The sequence below is a fragment of the Melanaphis sacchari genome, unplaced genomic scaffold (assembly GCF_002803265.2).
Source record: "Melanaphis sacchari strain LSU unplaced genomic scaffold, SCAv2.0 Contig20_pilon_pilon, whole genome shotgun sequence".
NCBI lineage: Eukaryota > Metazoa > Arthropoda > Insecta > Hemiptera > Aphididae > Melanaphis > Melanaphis sacchari.
In genome coordinates, this window is record NW_020271042.1 from 2,574,231 (window position 1) to 2,587,547 (window position 13,317).

The 13,317-nt window shown below is 28.4% G+C and overlaps 1 protein-coding gene across 2 annotated transcripts in view; it reads left to right on the forward strand.

Moving 5' to 3' along the window:
• Positions 1 to 13,317, forward strand: part of LOC112593601 (protein UXT homolog) — a 67,980-nt gene that overhangs the window by 14,186 nt on the left and 40,477 nt on the right. Inside the window, exon 2 of one of the 2 annotated variants that reach the window (XM_025338079.1) lies at positions 6,529 to 6,691. The exons of the other annotated variant lie outside the window; for it this stretch is intronic. The gene's annotated coding sequence lies outside the window, so the exon portion shown is untranslated. The remainder of the gene's footprint in view (positions 1 to 6,528; positions 6,692 to 13,317) is intronic. 2 annotated transcript variants of the gene reach the window in all.

A 13,317-nucleotide genomic window follows, 5' to 3' on the forward strand; every position in this document is an offset into this window, starting at 1 on the left:
GGAGACAATCGAAATAGGTATTATATACATTTATACAGCCGACGGGTTTGTCGGTATAACAGAACATTATAATAATATGTAGGACGTATGTAGGTTTTGAGAAAAAAAATTTGGATTGCCTTGTCTGGGTTTATTTCTATTACATTTAATCTTCCGCACCCTCGTGGTAGTACGTCGTACTTGTATAGCGACCGACCCCTTTTCCAGTTCGAAACACCATGTATATATTTATAAAGTGTGAACGCTTATTTTGCGGTGCATTAAATGCGTAAGCGATCGTGGTAGGGTCGGGCAATCGCAAAGGGGTTTGATTCCAAAGATTTACGCATTATTTGTATTATTTATTTATTTTTTTCATTTCTACAATCGCTTTTCTCGATTTGACAATTTTTTGTTCATTACACGTATCCTGTAAGTTCTTTGAAAGAACCTGAAACGTTCTGATTCCTTCAATATATTTTTTCTATATACATATTATAATTTTAGTGTTTAGAGTATAAATGCAAACAGTAACTCATGCATATAATGTTGTTGAAAAAATTTCATTTTTTATGATGCTAAATTATACCTAAATATATGTACCATAATCGTCTGAGTTGAATTTCGTTTAGTTAAATTTATAAGACTGCGGAGGCAGCACTCTAATTTTTGCAGATTTATAAAGTACTAATATAATGTTTTAGATTTTTAACGTTTTATTTTGATTGACATTAATCAGACAGAGAAAAATCTAAAAATAATGTAAAATTAAAAATTGAACATATATTTATTTTTAGAAGTGGATTTTTTTGTAGTTTAAAAAAAAAATGGAATTCCTGGCATTCTAGTTTTAAACATAATTTCGATTCTTTTTTTTAGGGATATTAAGTATTGAGAATTAATGCTTTACGAATATAATGATTTATCATTGCTTTCAGATTTTAAGATATCTGCCTCTTTAGTGACCTGTTCATATCTTGTATTTTATTTCCATATATAGTCTTATATACATTATTATTTAAATTACGCAAATGAAATAACAATTTAAGTATTTGATATTATATTAAGGTTTCAAACCTCTGTGGAAAAATATTATATTATTATATTGATAATACTTCCACCAACTCATACTTAAGCATGTAGTATGAATTATCTGTTGATTTTTAATCAAGTATATTGAAATATCCAAAATTAATTATAAGTTTTGCTCTCTACACACCAAAAGTTTGATAATTATAAAAAAGTGTTCAGTACATTTTTTTTATTTCTTTTTATTAATGTCTGTTTTTATTGCGTGAATATGGACAATCTGTCTATTATATTTCCAATTATATGATAACTGATATTATTTGACTAAAATATTATAATTTATTGTGAGCAAAGTAAATATTTACGCATGATCAATTTTTTTACGTTGCAAAATTATGTATTTTCAAAGCTGATATCATTATGGGATCTCATTTTTAGGGAATAGATCTGCATTATTAAGCCCATTTAATGTCGGGAGAAATATTAAAAAAAAAAGCGATTGGCTTAACGTTAATCAAAACACGCCGAGGCTTATTATTCATATAGGGGACACGGGCATGGATTAACTTTACTAAACAAGATTCAATGGTGTGGTGCATTATTTAAAATTTGCTCCTGACCAAATGTGTTGTTTATTTAGTCAAAAAGGAGGTATTAAGCTTCTGGGATTAAACATGCACAATGCATTTCAACAAATATTGCGAAACAAAAACGTCCGTTGAATAGATTTAGAAGACTTAAAAAATCGGTATACGTTCCGTGTAGTGTATATTATTATTTGTATAACATATATAAAATCATTATAAACTATTGAAATTTATTTCAAAACTCCGTTTGTTTCAAATGTTTACAGTACACCTTATATTTGAGAGTTTTATAAACGCCATTAGTTTTTATAATGGTTGTGACAATAGTAAAAAAAAACAATGGATAGGTAGCCGCGTTGTAATAATAGTAGTAAATCTGTATGTATATATAGACATTATACCTATAACTCATTCATGTCCTATTGTAACCCTACACGTATATATAAATCAAGTGTACAGAAATATTGTCACATATTTTATACTATTATTCTTGTTTATATTTTTTTTTGTCGCGTGCTTACATTTTGAAATTATATTATACATACTCATATAAATATCATACTGAAATAGTATTACGTTTTTATCGTATCAAGTCTATTTCTATATAATGTAGGTAGTACGCTCTATCTATTTAATACATGCGTATATAGACGGTATGCATATTATATCCGTGTACGTATAAGTGTATAATAGAATTGGTGAATATTTGATTACTCGTTAACCGTACGTGTGTTATAATATTATGTAAAATACATTATTGAATTGTGAAATTTGACTTCTCTCCGATATTTCGATATTAATATAAACATATATATATATATTATTATATACATACATGCTTCCGCATATACATTGAATTGTATTGCTATGTGGAGTATTCAAATATCGGAAAGTGTGGTCTTATATATGGTAAAAATTTAGCCGGATAAATCTGAATGCAATTCGTATATTAATATTTCTTCGACTATATAGTATATATTAGATACTGTATAATCGCAAACAGACAGACATATACAGATAGATAGTCGACCCAAATATTTATTCCCTATTCAAATATATGTGTATGTATATACTATATATAATATATATATATATATATACTGGAAACTTCGGTATAAAACGAGACGCGCATGTATTTATTTATCCTATCATTTTTTTTCAGACCATTAGTCTATATCGTTTCATAAAAGCCATTTAAATTGACTCAACGTTACGACGTTATACATGGTCATGACGCCGTGATGGAACTCTGTTATAGTATACATATATTATTGTTAATATTTATTGTCCTGTTTTCATTTATTTATTTATTATGTGCGTACGTACCATTTGTTGACTGATAAAAGGGATATGTAAAAAAAAAAAAAATAAATAAATAAATACTAATAACAATAAAAGCGACAATGCGATGTACAATCGTACATGGTATAATATATGTATATGAGTATAGTATTATACTAATATAGTTGCGGGCACTCATCATATTATATGAACCAAAACGAAGTACAATACTGCAGTTTAGAAAACACGACATGCTCAAATCAAGTGTGATGATCCGTAATGCTCAGTATGATCTATATGTGTGTGATGATGTATACATTGAGACTATATAGTATTATATACTATAGTTTGTACAATATTACCTTGCATGAACAGGTAGCATATAATAAAAAATTCATGGACGACGATATCGAAATCGTCATTACGCATGGTTTTCCTAAATACGTGATGTCATCGGAGTGGTGTTTTAAAAATTATGTAGCTCATTGCCGCATTACATTGTATTGTCTTTTTTAGAGTAGGTACATTTTTTCATCTCAAAAATGTTTTTGTTGATGTTCGTATTTTACAGTGTGATGATGGTTTATATGAAAGGTTATTTTATATTCTGCGCAGAGCAAAGTAATGTAGGTACAGATATGGTTTTTTAATGATACGTTTTTTTTCTTTATTTGGTTGCCACTATTTTGCTGTACATACATTTAAACTTATTTGGCATGGGATTTTTCTCTTATCTTGTGAAAATGGAGTAGAACATGAAATCAAAACGACAAGTTCATAAATGTAAGTTTTTGACAAAATTTGACCATTTTTAAAGTAGGTGTATACACGAGTCGCATTAAGTTTATTTTTAATGAATCAATCGCTCTTATCAGTTTGTTTATGTTTTAATGATGTTCCCCCTCATAGATCCTAGAGCTGTTACTGCGACACGCACAGTCCTTAACACACACTTCGACAGCTGACGAGGACCGACTAGTGCCTACAGCGATTCCAATAATAACAAATACAGCGGTTGTGAATGTGTATGCGTGTTCAAGCTATATATGGTGTGTACTTTGTAGATAAAATTTGTTTATAATTGAACCGCTAAAGTTTCCAACAAGTTCCGATAACAAAGCGCACTTACGATGTGTTGGCGGGTGCCTGGTAGTCGCTACGCCTTATATAACGGCAGTTGATTCTTATCGTGCACGGCGCATCGCATTTTCTATTGCGGTGTGCGATTTATAGAAATTATATATATATATATATATACAGCCATGTATATGTTGTTTATATAATCGATGATTATAATGGTCCCTGCATATGAGTCGGTTTACAGCTAAGTCATTATGTGTACATATAAACGTGCTAGTATATAGTTAGCGTACATACCATTTATAACGCCTATATACTATATTTATCAATTTAATATGTGTTGTATTGTGTAATATTTATATATTTATAGTTATGTATCCATTAATCCAACACCATAGGCTAAATTATAACATACACTTTAGTGTGTATCTTCATACTTATAATTTATGTATAAACCGTAAAAAGTATACAAAATAATATATTTGAGAACCATATGTTTATATAAATAAAATACAATCTACTGCAGTAATAAGCAAGTACAATAAATCAGGGGCTTGGGGAGGAAGTGTTGTATATGCGTAGATGGGTTAGTAATCCTCTCCCCTAACCGTATTTAAGTTATATGTAACTTTATGTGTTTAAATGTAGTAATAAGTCATAACCGAGTATAGAATATGATTAAAATATAACATTTTACGTATTCAAAATTATTTACTTCTATTACGTTAAAAGGTTTAGATCTTAAATTAATTACTCAAAATTCTAAATAATTATTGATAGGTTTACCTATATTATAGTTAATGAAGCTGCTTGATAATACTATAAATATAATATTTTGTATAGTATATTTGATATATTATAAAATATTTGATAAGTTGTAATATTTCTTAATTTATAGAACTGTTTATGGTTTTAATCTACTATAAACAAAGTGTATGATGATAACGAAGCGAATTCGATTTTTATTATAGTAAATAAAAATTAATGATTTTAATGCGATATTGTCAATTTATATATAATTTATCCCGGACAGAGAACAGGCGTCAAGTGTATATTTGGCATCTAATATGCATCACGTAGAATTCAGTCTTTGGTAGTAACAATCAAATGTTAATATAGGTAACGTGCGTTAAATGTATACGAATGAACTTATAAAAATAAAATCTTTCTATGGCGATTATATCAATGGATATGTTATACTATATGACTGTCGCTGGAAAATAGTTTTCATCCGCTATGCCTAATAATATTACATTATAAATATATATTTACGAGCTGCAAAACATCAAAAGTTTTTTTCTCAGTTTCGTTGTTCTTATGGTTTCATGTATAACAGTTAGTGCTTTACGGCCGTTTTGAAATTTAAACCACAGAATGTATGCGCCGTCTCCAAAAATAACATTACTTTCATCTCTTATAGTGTGGTTAAAAACGCTTACACACACACATACACATTCGCGTATATGACTTGTCGTCAACAACTAATTATCTTTATATTATATACGCAGCCTGTCCTACGCAGAATGGGCCCCGCGTGTGTGTATATTTATATTTTAACGAGCAATTTTGAATGTATCCAGTTGATATTAGACGTTTTGGCTGTAAGAGAGATTATCTTTCTACTTTTAATAGTGCAATTAATTGGATAAGTTTTATTTTTACGACTGCAATGGGTATAGCGTCGACATTAATCTTTGAGCGAAAAAAGATTACGGTTATCCTCCTATAAAATGAAACGATTAATTATTTCAAGGATTTAATCGAGCTTTTTGGTCTAGAAATAATTATAAAATATTGTGAAAATAGTAGAAAATAAAAATAAAACAATATTAATTCATTTTTATTATTACAAAATTCAATAGGTTCTTATAAAATTATAACTTCTAGTATTATGTTTTTAATTGAACATATGTATAAGGGTAAACTTCCGAATAAAAACCTAATGTAATAATTTTTCTTCTAGTTGACTGTTATATAATTAAAAACGTATTATATTTTATGAATTTACATTTTTAATGTGTTTATTCACCGCGTTATGTTTGAAAAAGAAATTAAAAGTATAATGATCTTTTGTATTAAGGGTATATTATATCACTATTGTTATTTTTACTTATATAAAACTGTACTTAAGTGTTGTATATAAAAAACAAAAAATTTAGATTTTAATTATTAGGTATACAAACTTTACGAGTATTTCTCTAATTATATAGGTCATGGGTATAATAAAAATTAATAATTTATTGTGTGTATTAGTGTGAAATATTATTCAATGAAAAATGTTTTATTTATATTTATAGCAGTATGATTTTTTTTTATATAAAGAAATGTTACAGTTTTTAACGTCAGCGATTTAAATTAAATAAACTAGCACTAATACTCATAGGTTATTTATATAGATTCCCGAAAATAATGCATAGATTCATACATTTTATTTTGTGTGTACTACATTACGAATATAATTTACACTGCACGTAATATATATCATTGCTATACTGCTATATGTTTAAATTGAATAACGTTATTTACAATATTATATTAATTATATTATGATTTTTGTTTTATTTTTCCATAGCAAATACACGGACGTATACAATTTACCTTGCCTACACCATAATAATATACCATATATTATTATATATATATATTCGTCCTAAATAGTAAATACTGTAGACCGACACCTACCTATTCCATATTGATCGAGATCTGCAGTGATTGTTGAACTATCACGTGCGTAGGTAAGTGAAAAGTGATACTATAAAAAAATACTTAGCGACTTTATGTATACACACACACACATATATATATATAAATAATATTATCATGTTTACAATGTATATTATTATATTATTATAAAGAAAAAAAAACGTAGCACGTATATTAAATCTATTTATTATCTTACGTTGCACATGTGAACTTATGAGTAGGGACCAATATATAATGTAATATTATAATGCCTCTCTTTACATGTAGGTATCCCTATGGCGATTGTCTGTCGATGACAAAACTAGTTCCTTTGTCTCACAAACTGCCGGTTCTCGTATAACGTTCCGTGCTCTCCCGGCCAATTATAATGACTTCCAGTGGATTATGATGCATCACATGAAAAATAATATGCATTAGACCAGATTTCAAGTGGTACTTTCTCATGTTTCACCGCTTCCCCTTCGGGTATATATACTATGTAATATAAAGGTGGTGTTCACGCGAGAAACAAAGCAAACCCCTATTGATTTTTATTTTTTCCTCTCGTAAAGAAACAACATTGTTCGGGTCCTATTAAACTCTGACTTTCACATACACGCCCCCTCGAAATTGACCACACGTATACGTATACGCGTAGGTACCTACATTTTATACGTAACTGTTTTTAGGTCCTTCTCAACGAGGGAGGCCCGTTTCGGTAAGTGCCTGATATGCCCATATTAAATTCTATAATACAAACGAATGAGTAAACTTCACAAACACACAACTCGAGCACTCTGGCTATACATAACGGTCAAATGAAATAGGAAACCATAACAATTCAACGTTTCTTCTGGATTTTATTCTCTGACGTTAGATTTAAGATGCGAACCCGCCTTTGTTATGTATAATTTATTTTCCGGTATACATCTAGGTAATAATAAAGCGGTTAGATGTATATACATATATATGTAAAATGTTTATAAACGTGTACGCGCACGAGATCGGTTAAAACCATTCCAAACGAATACGTCTAACTTTGTTCGAGTTACTTGGTGTGGTGCAGAATCAATTCGAATAACTTAGGTCTTAGTTTAACCTCGAGAACGTTTCATCATAAATCTCGCTCGGAAACATATTCTACAGTGAACTAGTGTTTTCGGAGTAAGGGGAGGTTCATCTGTTTATTTACGTGTTTCCGTGACCGCGTGCTCACTACACACATGTGTGCACTCAGAATCTCCTACAATATAATCAATTTGATTCGGCGAGCATTGTAAAGTTTCACAGACAGAAGTATTGGTTAGTATTGGTTTATTCTGGTCTAATATAAACACATATACACACTCATACGTATTATATATATGTATATAACAATCATCCAAACGAAAAAAAAGTTTGGCTTCCTAATTTCTAAACCGAGTGTGCTTTGCCCCTCTTCCGTCGGCCCACGACCCGTATACGCCACACCGTTGAATACACACTTTACGTGAGTTACTTGTAAGATTTCTTCTCGTTGCCCTTTACATTTCTCCGCTACCGCCTCATTATCACCGTCCCTCCTATACTCGAACGTCCTTCCTGGCGGTTGGTAACGGGCGCCGCGTGGGGCTTCTGCTGACGTCCGCACATGCACAACAACGCGAGGGGGTAAATGACCCTGGGCTCTCATTATTATATATATATATATATATTATTGGGTTAACTATACTACACGAAAAGGAGCCCCCGTATAGTTGTCGAGCCCCAGCTGTAAATTGAATCAAAGCCCCGGGAACCCATATGGCGCGCAGGAAATTAATATTGTTCATGGAAAAAAATATATATAATAATAATGTATATCTGAATACCTATATACATCGGTCGTGAGTGAATTGTGTTATGATAAAGGACAAGAGGTTTTTTTCTCCGACTCCGCTATACAGTATACAGTATGTGCTCACGAGCAGGAGTGCGCGTGTGTATAGATTGTAATTATTTGAACGTGATTTATCTCTATTAGTCTGATGGTGGGAGTACCGACGACGATGAGGAAAGACCACTAAATGATTGACGAGACGATTTTCATCATCACTATTATATATTATTATTATATTGTACACCGTCTACACTTACCACCTTGACTAATCCATTGTTTTGTTAAAAATATAATAATAACAGTATTAACGACACAGATATAAATTTAAACTAAATACCTTATTCGGGACATATACCACGGTAGGTTGTAGGTAGATGAAACACTATATTCTTCCGATTTGTGCGCCGAGTAAAAAGACAATAGGCGCTTCGTTCTTATTATTAGTGTCATTGTAATCTGTGGATCGCGTCGTCTTGAACACACGCGGCAAACATAAGCCATGCGATACCTCGAATGCCGTCGTATATAGGTGCATTATAGGTAGGTTAGGTGTGTGCAGTGTACGTGCGTGTTTACATTTTACTCCATGCACCTGAGAAACCACCCAGGCATTTTTCAAGCATTTCCGCCCGAAAATGTTTACATAATATTTTTACGAGCCCGCGAGAAAGGCAAATATTTACTAAGCAACCCAAACACTATTTTTTTTATTACAAGTCCATTATCCATTTGGTTTTTTTTTCTTATTTTTCTTCTGTGTATGTTTGTGTGTATTCACGTTTTTTTTTATTTAGAATATAAAAATTAAAATATTCTAACCGCACTCGGTTTTATGTATACATGCGGCGCGCACACAAAGGTTTCTGCAGTGTTTTTTTTTTTAGTGCATTTTAAAGCATTAATTATTTAAAAGGTTTTAGTATGAACCTAAAAGGACCGATTTCGGACTTTAAAAGTGCTACAGTATAATAATAGGTATATATTTATACGAGTATATATTTGCTCAATAGTTTTGACTTGGCGTTGAATGAGTGGCGGACAACAGTTTCTCCATAAATATAAAAAAAATCGTGAGTTCAATTGAAACATGTAGGTATATATCCATTATTAATTTAAAAATAACTATATATTTGGTATGATTTTAGTGCTCGCGTTCTAGCCGATAGTAATATACAATTCAGATCTCCACGCACATTGTGTGTCTAAAAACTTATGTTTCGAGTAGGTTTTTAATTATTCATTAATTTTTTTATTCGCTTATATTTTCATTATAGTAGATAAAATTATTTCATGAATAAAATCTAAGAAATATCGTGTGCTTAAGTATATATTTTAGAATATTTATTGTTAAATTCTTGCTATTTATTTTATAAAATCATTAAAACGTCACATACTTTACTATGTTTAAAATATAAGTATAGGTTATATTTTGAAATTAAATGTTTTGAATAAATCATTAACATTCATTGTATGGAAATTTGTGTTAATAAAATGATACAACTAGTGTACATAATATTTTTACCTCTTTGTTACTAATTTCACAATACTTTGTGTTATTCTACAACACGCACGTGAACAAGTAATTTAAACAAAAAGTTGTTCTCGCCAACTAATTTTTAGTATGACAATTAATTATAAATTATTGTTATAGTGCATATTTATGTAACAGGGCTTTTATTTAAATAACAAAAGTTATTACATTCGTAAAAAAATCTGACTAACATTTTTGGATCCCCTCATTAATAATTCATTTTAATCGTTATATTGTTAGAATGCATTTACTTTATCCAAAATTGTTATAATTGTCAACCGCATATTATCTCAGTAAATTATACAGTTAAAACAAATGTTTAAAACTAGTTAATAACACATTTTAAATGAAAGATTGTCTTTTTTACTATGTACACTATATATTTCGTTGTAAATTGTAATATTTCTTATGTCTATTTTTGTTAACCTATTTCTGTTCATCTTTTACAATATACATAATATACTTAAATTTAATATCAAAAAGCAGTATAAAATAATTTATTTGTATAATTGATACCTGTAAAATAAAAAAAAGTGTAAGATATATTTTATCTAGTAATAAAAAAGATGTACCAATAAAGCAGACAATTGCATATACTACAAAATTAAAAAATGGATTTCGATGTATAGTATGATTCATAATCAACTGCTTAATCTAAAACATTTAAACCGTACAAAAATGTTTATTCTATAATTTAGAATGTATTGTTATTTATATTGTATTAATACTTTATTGATCATAGGTAATAAACTAATAAGTGATAACTAATAAATAAATTAATAATAAGTAATAACAATGATGCACCTATACATAGTTATTTTGTATTACATAATTGAAATCCGCTTAAAGCCTAAATTAAAATATTAATTAATCAATTTTAAACTTCATTGTTTTTCTAATCATCTATACTTATTAAAATTAATAGCTGGATAAAAATAAACAAAGGGAAATATAATAATTTTCCTAAAAAACATAATTTATCTTACTCTGAAATGATTAATCAAGTACTTACGTAATACTTCCTTGAATCGTATTTGTAGTTTCCATTTATTATTTAATTACATTCATAAATGAAAAAAAAAATATATTAAAAACGAATAGGTAATTAAGTATCTATACAGTCAACTAGTGATTATTTATTTTTTATTAATTAAGCTAACAATGGCGCGAATTCAAAAAAACTTTAAATATGTTCGACACATTTTACTTACTCATAATGTATTTAATTTTAATTTTAAATGTAACCTTTATTACACACGCTATTCTAATGTAACCGTATTGTCATTCAAATTATTGTTTTACGCTTATAACTTTTTAATCATAAATTATAATTTAAATCATTAATAATCCTTAAAAAATATAACTATCTGTATAATGACTTTTATTTGATATGCAGTAAACTATTTAAATAAACAAAATTGTTATTTTATTTAATACTACCTAATAATAATGGTTAAGAATTAGATATAGGTATTTAAATTATAACTATATTTACAAAGGATAGAATAAAGTGCTATTTTAATTACTTTCTATGTAATAAATGTAATTGTACATTGTTTTATTTATTTTAATTGTTATAAAATATAACTATAATTTTTTATACTTGTTAGAAACAACATAATTTATTTATATGTTAATAATTTTTTTTATCTATAATAATCTATGTATTTAGATAATTATTTTAGATAAAATTTATTTATAAACCTACTTAACTACTATATAATTGAACGGACTAATTAAATGTTTTTCATAAATTATGTTTTAATATTTAACAGAATAATATATTTTATTTTGATTACTATAATTTCAAGGGAAACCATTTCATCTATGTTATCAAGGTTATGATAAAACCTACTAAACTCTGTCCAACGTACGACTTATTTATCAAAACACGTTCTGCATTGCGCATGTCTCCTCCACCATTTACTCAATTATAGTGGTAGTAGTGTTTTCGATTATCTGCTTACATCAGTTTACATAACAGTTTAAAAAAAAAGTTAACTGATTGTTGTCTCATTTGTTTAGCCTTACGCTTGTGTTTTTTTTTTTTTTTGATGTTTTGTTACAAATTATTTATTTTTACCCCCTATAATATTCTTTTGGTTTTTAAACCTAGAAATTTATTTTACGTAGAAAATATGTTTATTTAAAAATCCATATGTTGTATACACGCTGAGCATCGGCCGCCGTAGTAAGCGAAGAGGAGATAGAATACTGGTCAGTCGCGAGTCGCGACGTACAGTTTGCATGCCATGCGTTCTCTCGTTAGAGATAGTTTTTAATATTATAAATATAAAGATAATATATGATTATAGTAACATTTTTTTTATCTTTTTCTGTACTTTTATTGGTGTGTCAATTGAGATTACGCTTGATCAATTCAAATTTAAACTGCTATGTTATATTTTTATAATTGATTTGCTTCGAGTAATAATATAAATTTAAATAATAATAATAATTTAATAAATATTTATTTATTTTTGTTTTATTAAATAAAAACTATTATACATAAGATCTTATGCATTGTAAAAATATTAGGAAACAGTTACAGATTTCTCTGTGAGTTAGGTATATTGTGAGGCTTACCAAAAAATTACCTATAATCATTTAGTAAGCAATTGATATACTGTAAATATATAAAATAAAATCCGTCTTAGAAATAAAAAAAAAGTATCTGGTTTAGAATTTTTTAATTTTAACAAACGGTAAAAATGTTCTATATTTTTCGATGTAGAAAGCTTATTAAGAAGAGATTCAATGTATATTTTATTATTATTTTATTGCAAGTTATTTGTCTATTTTATTAAACATGTTTTCTCGAAAATTCCTTACCAAAATATTCATCTATCTGTCATTACTTTGATTTATGTTCTTGAAGTTTCTCCATCAACTATTTGTCAGGTTTTACGTGTAGAGCTAATGAGCGCTCCCGACAAAATTCGTATTTAAGATAAGTTGTTCGTTGACTGCCCTCTAAACAATTCTACCGGTGACTAAGCTGTTATAATGTAAATTTTTCAAGTATCGATTATTGCTTTTGTCTATTTTGAAACATCCCATTGCAAGTATCCTTGAAATCTATATACATAACCGTTGTCCTGATATACCTAAATGTTGACTATTTTATAATGAATTCAGTTGTCGAATTATAATAGTATGTTAATGCATTCAATGTATCTATATAATTAAAATTAAATTATTGATTTTTATTTTCGTACCTAAATATATAACATACCGCTAAAAACAACTAAATACAAGTGGTTTTGTACGTCATGTATATATTTAAACCA